Source organism: Kogia breviceps, chromosome 12 (genome assembly GCF_026419965.1).
Source record: "Kogia breviceps isolate mKogBre1 chromosome 12, mKogBre1 haplotype 1, whole genome shotgun sequence".
Taxonomy (NCBI): Eukaryota; Metazoa; Chordata; class Mammalia; order Artiodactyla; family Physeteridae; genus Kogia; species Kogia breviceps.
This window is the reverse complement of record NC_081321.1, coordinates 9,600,678-9,613,613: the sequence shown is the minus strand read 5'-3', so window position 1 is coordinate 9,613,613 and position 12,936 is coordinate 9,600,678. Positions and strand designations below refer to the sequence as shown.

Below are 12,936 nucleotides of genomic sequence, written 5' to 3'. Positions count from 1 at the left end.
TTGTGTTTCTCCACCTCTCTCTCTGCACCATTTCAGTGCTTTATTTTTACTCCACGGTTTCCTGCTCCTCTTGGTTCTTGAGCTGGTGACTGATATTCTAGCTGGGGAAGGCCCTTCCCGATTCAAGACATAACCACAAAAATTCCATCCCAGTGGCACCAAAGTTACAAACGTCTCCTTATGGGCCCCACCTTTCCCTACCTAACTCTCTAGACTAGCTTTTGATGTATATTCCCTACCCTGTGCCGTTAGACTGAAGGATTCCCCCAGCGGATTGTTTGCACTGTTCTCCTTCAGTAACATCAGTTGCTCCAAGCTCGCCTTCCCTACTTAGTCTCTTGTGCCCCTTTTCTCCTTTCTCTTCACCCCAAAAAGTAGCTGCAAGTCTTCAATGGCCAGTGCTATCTTACCTTGGGAAACTTTCTTCAATACAGCTGGTTCCTCTGAATCCAAGAACTACCAGTTCTTTTCTCAACAACCTCTTTTTGGTTCTTTCAATATGCCTCTCTTTTATTGCCTTAGGATTTCCTCTAGTTTTTAGCTTATTTGAAGGATAGAGGTTACTGTGGGGCTAAAGTCTAATCAGGCCTCCTGGGAAACAGGCTCTCTTTGATGCCTCACACAGAGGTGGCCATGCAGAATCTCCCACCAAAGAAGGAGGCTCACTGGGAAAATGCATGTCTGTTCTACAGGTGGCATTCCTAGACACTTACTAAACTATGATCACTTGGGATTTAAAATAGGACTCCATGGTCCTCCCCTGAAGATTAATATTTAATTCATAAATTATTTATCGTGCAACTGCACAGCTTGGTGTTGTAGGGAACTGCAAAAATAAACAATACTGGTATATGCCTTAACGTGGTTTATAGTCTAATAGGAGAGGTGAGATATTGACTCAAATAACTGTACTACACAATAGAAAGGGATACATACTGTAGACAAGATACAATTTGCTAGGAAATCCCAGAAGAAAGGGAGTAATTATCCATTTCTGGGAGTGAAGAGAGTCTTACCATTTGAACCTGTGCTTGAAGGATGGTAGAATCTGAACATGATGTAATCAGGGCAAAGGTCCCCCCAGGTGAAAGTAACGTCCCAAGTCAAGAGAAGAGTATTAGAGGGTCACAGCGAGTCTTACCATTGGGCTGGAAACATGGGTGTGGTGAGAAAGATGGAAAAGGAAACTGAAGACAGAGCTCGTGGTTTCCTGAAAGCCAGAAAGGGGGATTTTATATTTGTGGATAGTGGTGAACTTCTGGTGGCTTCTGATTAAGGAACGATCTGGCCTGTGCCTTCAGAAGACTACCAATGCAAGAGCGTACAAGGAGACTTGGAGGAGTGTCTTAGCTTAAGCTAAACAACAACGAACAAACAAAACTCAAATCTCAGTGGCTCAGAACAGCACACTTTCTCATCCCTGTGCATGTCTGCATCCCATTGGCAGGGGCTCTGCTCCACCACATCCTCATCAGGCACCCCTGCTGGCACAGGCTTTACTCTCTGGAATGACCTAACTCTCCATCATAGAAGAGAGAGGGCAGGAGACACCTCACTTCTGCTCAGGTTTCAACGGTCAGGGAAAGGGCAGAATCTACATATTACTTCCAGGAGAAATCGAGTCCAGGGCAACATGCACCTGATGAGCAGTAGTGATGTCTTCCCCCCTTTGGAGAGGAGACGTAAGTCAGGAGACTGACACTACCGTCCAGGATAGGAGTGATAAGGACCCGGACTAGGATAGTGGCAAAGAACATGAAAAGGAAGGAAAGGATGTGTGAAACGCTAGAGGGGGTCAACAGCAGTTGGATATTAGTAGAACTAAGGAGGAAGAGAGTATTGGCAACCGGAGTTAAGCTTTTGAACGTGTTGGTTGCAGGGTTCTGGACTAAGAACAGGAATATGTGAAACCTGCCCTGAGATACCCTGTATTTCTCAATGGTACCAAGAGCATGAGACCCTCCCCCTTGGAAAAGTGTTTATTTTGGATATTCTTTCCATAATTTCACTGGGGAGCTGAACAATATAAATTGGGGTGCTGAAGGTCATAATCAAAAATAGGCTTACAAAGGGAAAAAAAAGATTACCCTTCCCAGAAATAATCATCTACCTTTAGCTCCTGTGTACCTTCAATGAAAAGATGCAATCGTTATGGTATGGACTTAATATTGTTCAATTCATGTTTAAATTAATAAATAGTATCTGATATTTTAGGGACTGGGTATCCTTGATAAAAGTAATCATGAGGGACCAACTCAAGAAGTGCTGGAAAGTTCACTGATACCTTTATTTTGGTTTTACACTTCATACTGGACATCATGTTACTCCTAAAATTAATGTTTATGTCAGCCCAGGATAACTGACTCGTACATTTTGAGGTGTTGGGGTTTTTTTTAATGTCTTTTCTAAATTAAATACGAAATCTGAGTGGTGTTCAAATCTCTCTTATGTAGCACCTGGTACACAACAACAATGAAAAGATGTCAAAACCCATTCTGTTCATAAGCCATCTAGGCAATATTTTCTATGATGACCCCTATCTAACGCTTAGTGAACAGTCAGGAGTAGATGACGCTATGAGATTGATCCATACTCCTTTCGTTTCCCTGAGATTTCTGAACCAAATCCGAATTTCCAGGCTATACAAAAGTCAATGATGCTGGGGCTTCCCTGGTGGCGCAGTGGTTGAGAGTCCGCCTGCCGATGCAGGAGACACGGGTTCGTGCCCTGGTCCGGGAAGATCCCACATGCCGCGGAGCAACTAAGCCCGTGAGCCATGGCCGCTGAGCCTGTGCGTCCGGAGCCTGTGCTCCGCAACGGGAGAGGCCACAACAGTGAGAGGCCCGCATACCGCAAAAAAAAAAAAAAAAAAAAAAAAAGTCAATGATGCTGTTTTCTGGGAAAACTGCACCGAATGTGTTGCAGGTTACCATGCGTTGAATGCTCTTTGATGCGTAGGGCTTCAGCCATGACCTTGAATTCCAGGACGGTCCTGTCTAGGGAAGATACTGGGGAAAAATGGAGCCAAAGAGACAAACTGTGTTCTCAGAAAAATGCGTGGCTCGCCACCCACCTTTCCAGACTTAGCAAGTAGGACATTTGCCTCCTTGTGTCGGTAAATGGCCTACATTCTCCTCCCCCAGTTGGCGCCATGAGGAAGTCCCCTTTAAGTGATCCGATTACCAATGCAACCGCTTGTGGAAAGTTGCTAAGTTGCACAACTGGTTGTGTGTGGGCTGCGGGCCTTGGCCTTTTCTATGTCTTCACCTGCACACAGATGCCAGGAAGAATCAGAGACAAACCCTGCCTTTAATCACGCTTTCTCGGGGGCTGCTTTTCCCTAGAGACAGACTCTGCTGGGGCGTTTCTGAGCTGAGTCCAACAGACCCAGAAAATATGGCAAATGAGAGAGCCGGGTTTTCTGGCAGGAAAAAGGAAACCAGCTTTCATGCTCAATGAGGGGCCCATCACAAACGGAGTCCAAGTGCATTGGGCCACAGCTGAGAAAAATGCCAAGCTATTAGGAAACCATGCTTAGCTTTCTGGAACATCAACAAATAGAAGTACAGTCACTGTGCCCTCAGCCTTCATTATCAGGGCTGACCAAGCAGAGAGATCCTTCAGCCCGGCCTGTGGGGTAGGAAGGGACTCAAGGACACGAAATTCTCTACTCACCAGCAAAGCCAGAGACACCCGTTCTCTCCTCGACATTTATGCAAACAAGGCACAGTCAAGTGATGTATTTTCTGGAGGAAATCTTGAGAGGTATCACACAGTTTCGAGAGAGCTCCATCTCTACGGCACCAACACCTGTCTCTGTCCATGTTAATAAGGACATTCCTGGGCTGATGAAAAATGGATAGTAATTATTAAGGCATTTTTTGAAAAGATAAAAGGGACATAACAGTAAATGGTGGTCTTGTTATTTACGTTGCTACTATTATAAACGACTTTGTACATTTGGTAGCGTTTCACAGAGGCAACTTCAAACTGATCTTTTTTGTTTCAAAACTGGCAACCCACGGTATATATGGTAACTCTGTTGACCAGAATATTGAGTTAACATAATAAATTTAAGTGGTCATGCTGAATAACAGATAGTTTTAAATAACTTGAGAGTTTCTTTCATAATTGATGGCTACCAGATGAACAGTATTCAGAATACAATTTCATAAAATTATGTGACCTTCTTCCCAATTTCTAACAAGTTCATGTATATTTTTAGGAATATGTATATACAAATATACATATAAGACTCCTGTCACCTGATTTTCTGCACAGGGTCAGGGCCTTCAGGACTGGCCACAGAGTCAGTGTGAAGAAGAGGTGGAAAGCCAAGCTTTGTAGCCAGGCAGATGGTTCTCGTCTCCTTACTGTTTAACACTGGTGCGTTACTTAACCCCTCTGAGTCCTGGTTTCCTCATCTGCAGTATAGTGCCTGTGCCATAAGGGTTTTGACTTCAAGACTAAAGCACCTGAACACTTAGCACCATGCTTGGCACATGTGTAAATATCCCAGGGTGAGATATTATTATTTTAGGACTATTAAGAAGGAACCATTTCCTTTTGGCAACACAGTCATGTTCGATCTCTTTGCTAGCATATTCTATTCAGTACAGCAGAGAACATAAAATACATTGAAACGGTATGTCCTCGTATTTCCTCTATAGCCTCGCAGGCAAATTTCCCCCGACTTTCCCTTCTGAAAAATGCCACACATACAAAATAACTGAAAGAATATCACAGTGAAGGTTCACTTTTGTTTCACTCAGAGTCACCATAACATTTTGCCACGCGTGTTTGCTTTCTCCGTGTTGCCATCCTCCCTCTCTGTCCCCCAACAGAAAAACATTTGAAAGTAAATCGTAGACATCACAATTAAAATTTATCCCCCCAAACTTTAACAAACGCCTCCTAAGAGCACTACGTTAATTCTGAAAAGAAGTTTACTCTGATACAAGAATGTTTTCTAATCTATAGCTCATCTTAAATTGGTCAGTTCTCCCATTCTCCCATGTCTTATATGGCTTTTTTCCTTCATTTGATCCAGAATCCAATCAAAGACCATGTGTTGTATTTAGTTGATGTATCTCTACAACCTCTTTTAATCAAGAACTGTCCCCTGCCTTGTTAAAAATCTTTCATAACATTGACATCAGTTCGGGTCATTTATTTTGTAGATTGTCCCACAATTTAGATTTATGTGATTGTTTTCTCATGATTCTATTAAACATTTTTGCCAAGATTATACATAGGTGATGTTGTGACTTCTTAGTACATCAAATTGGGAGACATGGAATGTCAGTTTGTCCCTTTATCGGTGATGCTGAGTATGTTTAGTTGGCTGAGGAGGTGCCTTCTGGATTTTTCTCCATTGCAAAGTGTCACATGTTTTCATTTGTAGTTAATATATAAGCGGTGGGGTGCTACTTTGAGACTGTGTGAATATCCTTTTCCAATAACGTTCCTCCAGTGGTTTTATCATCCATTGATGATACTGACCTAACTTATTTTGGTGATTGTAAAGTAGTTATATTATAACTTTATCACTCCTCCTATATCTATTAGCTGGCATTCTTCTATGAGAAGAACCACCGCCCTTTTTTGTAGCAATATTCTGGACTCAGGGGTTCTTTCTTTTATTGAGTATATTATTATAATCCATCACTATTATTATTCTTTTGGATGCCTGAATTTTACCAAGTTTTGGGCATTGTGACCTACTTCAAATCTCCTCTTCTGTACTTTTAACACATTCCCATAGTTTTTGAGCAATTCCTGGCTTTCTGGTACAAGATATTCTAGAACTTGAACTTTCCATGCTACAGAAATATAATCAACCAACTATCACTCCATGATGCCCTGGTTCCATTTAGTGGCAAGTGTTTAGTCTTACACATACCCAAGACTAATAAGTAAAAATTTATACATATATATATATGCCACTAATCTAATGCCACTTTAAAAAAAAATTGGGGTATAGTTGCTTTACAATGTTGTGTTAGTTTCTGCTGTACAACAAAGTGAATCAGCTATATGCATACATATATCCCCTCCCTCTTGGACCTCGCCCCCCCCATCCCAACCATCTAGGCCACCACAGAGCACAGAGCTGAGCTCCCTGCTCTATACAGCAGGTGCCCACTAGCTATCTATTTTACACATGGTAGTGTATATACGTCAATCCCAATCTCCCAGTTCGTCCCACCCTCCCCTTCCCCAACCCGTGTCCACGCATCCATTCTCTACGTCTGGGCCCCTATTCCCTCCCTGCAAAGAGGTACATCTGTACCATTTTTCTAGATTACACATATATGCATTTGTGGCATCACATTTTGGGGAGTTGGACTTCACACTGAGGACCCTTCTGGTGTTTGCTTGGGTGTCATTTTTTGCTCAGTAGAGCATTTCTGGGGGATGCGTAACAAGGCCTAGGGCAGGCTATTTTTGGCTGATTAGCTATAATAATTTGATCCATTACCCGGTAGGTTTTACCTCAGTGCTAATCAAAGCCATTAACTGAACCATAAATAGCTATCTATATATGAGGTATGTGTGTGTGTGGTTATATGTATGTGTATTATATATATATAATAATATATATATGCATATTCTTAAATCACAAATTTGTTTATATATGTATATATAATATACATATATACATTTATTTATATATGTGTTATGTGTGTGTGTATATCTATAGCTATATCTATATCTCCATCCCTGAACCCTGGATATGGAAACTAAGAACGCTTTCAGGCACTCTCAGTTTTTAAACTCCAATCAGTGTTCAAGCCTTTAGGCCAAGAGAAGAGGGAGAAAGCAGAGCTAAGGGGTCTTCCTGTCTTGGCAATCCATCCAGGGCTTTAGCCGAGAGCTGCTTGCAGAGTTCAGATATGTTCATGCACTTGCTCTCAATCTTGCCAGCTCAGCTAAATGTCTTTCTTTCAGTCACCTCCTAGACAGTTACTCCGGGCCTCTTCTTTTGGGTTCTTAATGCTCACTTGATCTCCCTGCAGTGGGCCACTGGCATCCAGCCCGTGCTTAATCTTAGAGGGAAGTTGGGGGTAAACGTCGTCCTAGTCGGTCCAGTAGTGAACTTTCTTTTCTCTTCTCTCCTTGAGGCTGGCAGCACTTCTCCATTTCATTCCTCTCATACGACCCTCATCACTATTTGTCATTGTTATTCTCAAGCTAATATTTTTTCTCTGTATGTATGATGAAAATTTTTATATTTGGAGGTTATTTGGTTAAGGTTAATAAGTAAGTTTAGGTTAAAATTTGTAGCTCTTGAGCCTCCAGTATGTTTAAGATGACTATAAAATTTATATGCAGCATGGGACTCCAGCATCCAGAATGACTTTGGTTATTTCCAGAAAATTATACCTATTATTTCTATCATCCATCTTGCTATTTCTTAGAACTTGTGTGGCCTTTACAGTAACAATAAATTCAGTTAAATTTAAAATTAAGTGTCTTCTAGTCTCATCCATCTATAGCCCAATTCTTGTTTTTCTTTGGAATTTCACCAGATGAATTTGTAGAGATGCAGAAATAGCTACCAGCCCAGATCCCACTGGTGCTGCTGCTAGCGCTTGGGAGTATGTCTTAAGATTTAAGGCTGCCTGTGCGCCATGTATTAGCCCTCTTCTCAGAAATCTGGGGAAGGCTCACTCTGCTTCCATGAGCTTTTGCTGCTTTCATCTGTTAGTGGGTTCAGCATCCTATCTCTTCACATTCCTCATGGCACTAATTATTGAGTCAGCTTGCACTTCCTCGTCTCAGGAAAAAAAAAACCAAGATACTTTGGGAAACCCCCAAGCACCTCACCTGACCCAGCTGCCTCCTGAGGCTTGACAATTAAACCTCTCAGGTGGTGTTGATAGAAATGATCTTGTTGTGATCTTTGCATTACACGCGGTGGACTCTCTCTCTGTGCATCCGGATGTGCTGTCAGGAACTCACTGTACCTTTGCACGGTGGTACTTTAACCACGTGCAGGTTCCACGGCATATGTACGACTCTCCCAAAGCACAGTGTCATCTAGACTTGGCATGAGTTGCAAGGGAATTCCACTGCGCACAGTCTGCCCACCCCGCCGAGAAAGGCATGGACACGTTGTTTATGGCCCGAGCACAGTGTTAACACACAGTCTTAGCGAAAGGAACCGTGTCTGGATCTCAAAGAACGAAGCAGCAAACGTGCATTGAGGGGCTGTGGGCACGACCACGTGCTAGTGAGAGTTGGCTTGATACCTGAGAAAGAGCGCACTGAGTAACCTAGGTTAAGGACTGTTTGTAGAATGCCCTCATGGTCAGTGGTGGTTGGCTTGGGAGGATGGGCCCCAGGTGGAATGCACAGGCCTGGTGCCTGACACAGGGGAGGAACTCATTAAATATTTATTGAAGGAATGGTACTGAAGGTACGCAAGTGCCTCAGACTACGATTAAAGAATGTGTTCAGGCCGCATGCGCGATCCGCTGTGCCCAGCAATACTGGAGCGTCGGAGCGGGTAAGGCAGTCATGGGGGCCCCTCAGCACCGGGCCAGAGTTACTCCGCCTCTTCCACCAGCTGTAGAGAGGCCTGGGATACACGGTGTGGTGAGACAAAAGACTCCTACCTGTCTTCTTATGGAAAAAAGCTGCAGAATTATTTCGTTTTCTTTTTTTTCCTCACTAAATTTATTTATTTTATTTATTTATTTTTGGCTGCGTTGGGTCTTCGTTGCTGCGCGCCGGCTCTCTCTAGTTGCGGCGAGCGGGGGCTACTCTTCGTTGCCGTGCGCGGGCTTCTCATTGCAGTGACTTCTTTTGTTGCGGAGCACGGGCTCTAGGCGCGCGGGCTTCAGTAGTTGTGGCTCATGGGCTCAGTAGTTGTGGCTCGCGGGCTCTAGAGCACAGGCTCAGTAGTTGTGGCGCACGGGCTTGGTTGCTCCGTGGCACGTGGGATCTTCCCGGACCAGGGCTCGAACCCGTGTCCCCTGCGTTGGCAGGCGGATTCTTAACCACTGCGCTACCAGGGAAGTTCCCAGAATTATTTCTTAATGAAAGGACGATTAAGTTTTATTGATGAGAACATAAGAACTTAACATATACTAAAAATAAAAAGGAAGCAAAATGCATACATGTCCGTGGTTAAGCATGAATACTGCACAAGCACGGTCTATTCCGGTTCTTTGGATGAAATTGTTCTCTCTGGTAACTAGTCTCTCCTCAATTTCTAAGACAAAACCAAATTAGGCTGCAGGGTTGGCTGTGAGCTCCTATGTAGCCATGAAAGCCCAGATGAGGGAAGGTGCTCTGTCGCCTGGGGTTTGCGGTATATTCTTCCATAATTAATTAGTCTTGTGTTTCGTAGTAGGTAACGTGTCTCTCCTGAATATGATTAATCTTCCTCTGTTGACTCAGTAACAAATTTCCATGATTATATACATAACATTTATAATGACAAATACGCCGTTAAGAACCCCTTTTGCTGATGACAGTAAAGAGCAAGTAGACTAATTATGACATAACGTGAGATTATAGGAACTTCATAGTATTGGCTAGAATCCATTTCCGGATATGCTGTGCCCGTGTCTCCTCAACCACTTCAAAGTAATCGTTTATGTTGTGAGTTGCACCCTGAGAAGATCACGCCTGTTGCCCTTTGAACTACATGACGGGGAGGGTTCCATCCAGTTCCGCTGAGATCATCCTGTGAGGTGAGGGCTCAGAGGACCGGGAGCTGAAGCCCAGTGTGGCTCTCGAACTGTTGAAGAGTAAGCTTATCCGCCTACTAGAAATTCAGCTTTGTGCGCCCATCTACAGACCGTACACTTCAAGGGGCAAGGGCAGGACCCATCTTGTTCATGTCTGTAATCAGCTGCAGTGCTGACACAGTAGCTTCTTCATAAACACGTGTCGCATGCAAATCAATGAAGAAATGACTTACATGGAACAGCCATAGTGAGGGGCTGCCCTGAGTGGATGACAGAGCATCTGTGGACACTTCCACCTCCCATTCACAAGTACAGTCCTCTCTCTCCTCCCTAGATCTCCCAGAACCCCATTCTATGTTCAGGAAGCTTGAACCATCTCCCGGCTGACAGTGAATCTCCTTGACATGTTAGCTGATCACAGGGCATAAAGTCTAAACCTTCCAGGGGACTCCTGAAAGGAGTTCAAAGGAACGGATAGATTTACGGTGCTGGGACTTCGGACACCGTCATCGCCGTGTGTGATGGTCCTCAAATTGTACCAGGTGGATGGTCACCATCCTGCCTTCTTATGAGGCTGGCCTGAGCTTGTGACCTAACCTTCCTGCCTCAGTTTTTAATTTTTGTTTTTTCCCCTAACTAGGGGGATTATGCTCTTCTGAGGAAATTCTTCAGCAGTTGTTTGTTTTTTCAAGTGAATTTTTATCTTGAAGTATAACATACTTACAGAAAAGTGTACAAATCATAAGAGTTTAACTCAATGGATTTTCACAAAGAGGCCTCACCCGAATAACCAGCACCTACATCAATAAATAGAACCTTCCCAGCACCACAGACGCCCCACTGTAACCCCACCTGGTTACTGCCCCCTCCAAGAAATAACCACTATCCTGACTTCTAACAGCATAGATTGAGTTTGCCCAGTCTGTACTTTATATAAGTTGGGTGATTCCAGTGGTGTATGGTGGAACCTTAAACTGTGGTTTTGAGTTGCAGTTCCCTGATGACTACTGAAATTTTGATCTTTTTCAAATCGTTATGAGCCATTTGGACATCCTTGTGAAATACTATTCAAGGCTTTTACTCACCTTCTTCAGTAAATAGTTATCTTCTTTATTGACTTGTAGGAGTCTTCTCTATATCTTGGATATAGAAAGATATAAAAGTATATTGGAAATATGTTCTCCCACTCTATGGGTTGCATTTTCTTTCTCTTAATAATATTTTTGAAGAACAGAAGTTCTTAATTTTTAAGAACTCCAGTTGATCATTTTTCTCCTTTATGATTTGTGCTTTTCTATTTCTATCTAATAAATTGTTCCCTGTGCCAAGCTTATGCAGATCTTTTCCTATGTTTTCTTCTAGATGCTTTGTAGTTTTACCTTTCACATTTAGATCTACTATCCATTGGGAACTGATTTTTTGTGTATGGTGTAAGGTAGGGTAAAATTATTATTTCCCATTTAGATATCCGATTAACCCAGTCCCATTTACTGAAAGGATTATCTTTTCCCGACTGCACTGCATTGTCACTTTTGTGATAAATCAAGTGACCTCATACGTGTGGTCTATTTCTAGACCCTATTGTGTTCTATTTGTCTATTTGTTTATCCTGGGTCAATACCACGCTGTCTTCATTACTGGTACTTCATAATAAGCCTCAATATACAGTAGTATAAAGGCTCCTGCTTTGTGTTTCTTCAAGAATGTCTTGCCTTTCCTCATCCTTTTGCACATGCGTATAAATTCTAGAATCAGTTTGCCACTTTACACACACACACCACTCTGCTGGAATTTTGATTATGATTATGTTGAATCTACAGGTCAGTTCAGGGAGAATTCACCTCTTCACAGTATTTCAACACATTAACATGATAGGTATCCCATCATTTGTTTGGGTCTCTTCATTTGCCTTAATAATTTCTTTAGGTCTCTTCATCTGCAGGATAGTGCAGTTGTACAATTTTGTAAGATTCATGCATAGTTATTTTATATTTTTGATGCTTTTCAAATTGTAACTATTGAAAAGATTTAGCCAAAAAATTTGTTGCATATGTATGTAAACTACAAAGAATTTTATGTTGATCCTGAGTCCAGTATTCTTACTGGCTTTGCTTATTAATTCCAATAGTTTATCTGTAGATTTAAAAAAAATTTTCTACATAAGCTATTATGCCATTTGTAACTAATGATGGCTTTATTTCTTCCTTTTCAATCCTTGCACTTTCTTTTCTTGTCTTATCATCTTGGCTGGGCCGTGTGATACAATGTTGACCACAAGTCGGGTAGTGGCAGTTACTGCTTAATTCCCCAGGATAAGGGAGCCTTGACAGAGTTTTTAACCATCTGAGTTGAAGCACAGCATGGCCTCTCCCTTTCCGAGGTCAAATAATCTGAGCTTTTGATAAGCTTTGAAACTGGATAAAGTGCAGGGCCGGGGGACAGGTATGCCGGAGAGAGTTTGCCTCAGTAGAAATGAAGATGAAAAAAACCATCTGTGGAATAAATGGCAGACCTGTCATGCTTATGTGTTGCCCACCTGTATGTGGTGCAGCGGGTGCAATTTGGGTGCCTATGTGCTGAGGCCTGTGGTGCTGGGAGAGGAGATGGGGTCCCATCAGCAGGAGATAAGGAGGTGCTGGTCCTTAAACCCATGTAATCCCCCTAACGCAGGAAAATCTGGCTGGCTCAACAGAATCACCCGATCTTAGACTTGGGGAGCATCTCATTCAATCTTCTACCCAAAGCATGAATCCCTGGGAATATCTTGAAAAACTTGGGATTGGAGGACAATTGTACTCACCCCCACATCTGAGAGCATCTCTAAAAACGTCCCATCAGCCCTTCCATGACCCCTGCCCGTTGCTTTATGATCCTGCGGCCTTACCTAGTCCCAGCCTTCACCTTCTACCAAGCCAGGAGTGGTTGTCGCCTTGTACCTCCGCGGCTTCTGGGGGTGAACTTTGGCTCCGCCCCCCCCGGAGGCCTGGGTGAGCCGCACCCCAAACGAGCACAGCGGTGTCTTTTGGGGGCGGAGCCTGACCCCAGGGGGTGCCCCCCTGAATCACCCTGTTGAGGAAGCCGCCCCGCGCCCCCTGTTCCGCTCTGTGTGTTTAGATGATGCACAGCCCCCGGGCGCTCTGACCTCGGGTTTCCGTGTGGTCTGGTGGGACCCTCCTCCAGGCAGAGCGGATGGCGAAGACCTGATCTACTGCAGGCAGAAACTGGAGATGCTGTC

General features: G+C 43.4%; 1 long non-coding RNA gene across 5 annotated transcripts in view; it reads right to left on the bottom strand.

The window, feature by feature from the left end:
- Nucleotides 1–2,881: 2,881 nt before the first annotated feature.
- Nucleotides 2,882–12,936, bottom strand: part of LOC136792254 (uncharacterized) — a 147,061-nt gene continuing 137,006 nt past the window's right edge. For 4 of the 5 annotated variants that reach the window (XR_010835767.1, XR_010835768.1, XR_010835765.1 and 1 more), the window contains 2 exons: nucleotides 3,676–3,845; nucleotides 2,882–3,008 (listed from right to left, as the gene is read on the bottom strand). This is a non-coding gene — a long non-coding RNA (uncharacterized lncRNA). Of the gene's footprint in view, nucleotides 3,268–3,675; nucleotides 3,846–12,936 lie in introns of all 5 variants that reach the window. The other variant, XR_010835769.1, reaches the window with a different exon arrangement.